The sequence below is a fragment of the Orycteropus afer genome, unplaced genomic scaffold, assembly GCF_000298275.1.
Source record: "Orycteropus afer afer isolate SDZICR_OR568_19922 unplaced genomic scaffold, OryAfe1.0 scaffold00059, whole genome shotgun sequence".
In the NCBI taxonomy this organism is placed as follows: Eukaryota; Metazoa; Chordata; class Mammalia; order Tubulidentata; family Orycteropodidae; genus Orycteropus; species Orycteropus afer.
In genome coordinates this window covers 11,223,575-11,226,520 of record NW_006921646.1, presented here as the reverse complement: position 1 = coordinate 11,226,520, position 2,946 = coordinate 11,223,575, and positions in this window count along the sequence as shown.

Genomic DNA, 2,946 nt, shown 5'->3' with positions numbered 1-2,946 from the left:
TATCATGTAAACTTTCATAATTACATCATTCTTTACATCTGAATGAAAACAATGTAACAAAGACCAGAGAAAAGTAATATCATGGTCTTTCTCAGAATGGATAAGGAGCAAAGGGGAGCATGTTACTGCCACAATGATGTCAGAATTATCCCAAACCAACAAAATGTTTTTATGTCATTTTTCATATTTCTGAGACAGATTGTATCTTTAATAGTAAGTCTTTTTTTTTTTCCTTTTTCCTATTTGAAAATGTTCATATACAAACATATTATATGGAATATAGAGGCATCTTCTTTAAAAATTATTAAATTTACTTGTCAATTTAAAAAGTATGTCTAATAAAAAATAAAAAGTATGATGAAACTTAAAAAAAAAAAAAAAGATGCTCTCTTTATCCTCAAGGATCACCAAGTCTGATTCATTGCTGTTGTTGATTGGTGCTGTTGAGTCAGTTCCTCCTCAAAGTGACCCTGGGTACAACAGAACAAAATACCGCCCGGTCCTGTGCCAGCCTCACAATACTTGCTACACCTGAGCCCATCATTGCAGGCACTGCGTCAATCTCTCTCACTGAGGGTTTTCCCCTTTTTCACTGACCCTCTACCTCACCAAGCATAATGTCCTTCTCCAGAGACTGGTCCCTTCTGACAGTATGACCAAAATATGTGAGACAAAGTCTTGCTTCTAAGGAGCATTCTGGCTGCACTTCTTCCAAGACAGATTTGTTCTTTCTTCTGGAAGTCCATGGTATTATCTGAACCTCTGTAAAGGGTTTATGTCATTCATTCATTATGAATTTGTTCAATAAATATTTTTGAGAACTGTCTAAATCCTAGCACTATGCAGAATTTGGGGGACAGAGGGAGGCAGAGGCACACCTTAGTCTTCAAATTGACATCTTTTCTCTTTAACACTTTAAAGATACCTTTTGCAGCATATTTGCCAAGTGCAATATGTCATTTGATTCTATTCCTTGATTGCCACTTCTATAGGCATTGATTATGAATTCAAGTAAAATGAAATTCTTGAAAACATGAATCTTTTCTCCATTTATTGCATTTATCATAATGTTACTTATTGGTCCAGTTGTGAGGATTTTAGGTTTTTTTTTTTTTAAATGTTGAGGTGGAATCTATACTGAAGGCTGTAGTCTTTGATCTTTATCAGTAAATGCTTTAAGTCTTCTTCACTTTTAACAAGCAGGGTTGTATCATCTGCTATTGCAGGTGGTTAATGAGTCTTCCTCCAATCCTGATGCCTCATTCTTCCTCATATAGTCCAGCTTCTCAGATTATTTGCTCAGCATACAGATTGAATAAGTGTAGTGAAAAGATGACCCTGACCCACACGTTTCCTGACTTTAAAGCATGCACTATCCCCTCATTCTGTTCCAATGACTGCCTCTTGGTTCCTTAAATGTCCTGGAATTCCCATTCTTTACAATGTTATCCATAATTTGTTATGATTCATGGAGTTGAATGCCTTTGCAGAGTTAACAAAACACAGGTAAACATCTTCTTGGTATTTTTTGTGTTCAGCCAAGAACCATCTGGCATCAGCAATGACATCCTCATGCCACACACTCTTCTGAATCTGATTTGAGATTTTTGAAGTTCCCTGTCTATGTACAGAATTATCTTCAGAATTTTTTTTTTTTTTACTTGCATGTGATATATTTAGCCTAAATTAGGAGGCAGATTCGTGGACATTTTTATGATAAGCTGTGATGAGTGCTACAGTGGAGTTGAGTCCAGAGTTCTAGGGTGAAGGACAGGCAAATCATTGCTATGGAGGAGCTGGGTAAAGACTACAGTTATCTCCTCTAAAATCTCCATTTTGTGAGGAGTCCTAAAAACAGTAAGAACAGAGAAAACACATGTTGAATGTAGAATATCTGAACCTCTGTAAAGAGTTTATGTCATTCATTCATTATGAATTTGTTCAATAAATTTTTGAAAACTGTCTAAATCCTAGCACTGTGCAGAATTTGGGGGACAGAGGGAGGCAGAGGCATAATTCCTACTTGCAAGCAGCTCATATTCTGGCAGATTTTTCAGCAATTCTCATTCATTATAGTTCAGAGTCTTAAAGCAAAATTCACCTGGTAGATATCTGGTCTTGTCCCACACCTCTGGACCTAAAAGCTGCTTGGACAGAGACCCAAACTTTCTAGGAAGAGAGATCTTAACCTGCTGCATTCTTAGATGATGTTTGTTTATATATGATCGGCTTTCCTCCCTCCCTCTTGCTGCAATAATATCCCCTGTCCTTTCAGGTGTGCTATGAAGAAGCTTCCCAGTTGCTACAAAAGGATGTCATGCCAGGTAAAGTAGAGGATAGGAGCCTTGGTGGTGCAATGGTTGAGTGCTCAGCTGCTAAGTGAAAGATCACCAGTTCTAACCCACCAGTGACTCTGCTGGAGAAAAGAACTGGTGATCTGCTCCTGTAAAGATTACAGCTTTGGAAACCCTATGGGGCAGTTCTACTCTGTCCTGTAGGGTTGCTAGTAGTTGAAATCAACTCAACAGCAATGAACAACAACAATGAAGTAGAGGGTCAGCAAAAAAGGAGGAACTCCTCAATGATTGACACAATAGCCACAACAACGGACCCAAACACACCAATGACAATGAAGATGGTGCAGGGCCAGTGGTGTCACTAGGTGGGTGTGGTGGGGTACAGGCTGCACCGGCTGATACTGTCAGAGGGGGTGACACCAAAATGACTGTCTACAAAATTTTTGTGCAGTGTTTCAGCAGAAATGTATTATTTTTTTTTTAATAAAAATATCCCAGTAGTTAGTTACAACAAAAACATTTTTCATAAGCCCAGCTTACCTACAAGGCTAAACTCCGTTAATTTACTTTTTGAACCTTCTAAAGCTGGGAGCTCTGGTAGTGTAGTGCCTAAGGCACTTGATTGCTAACCAGAAGGCTGGAGGTTCAA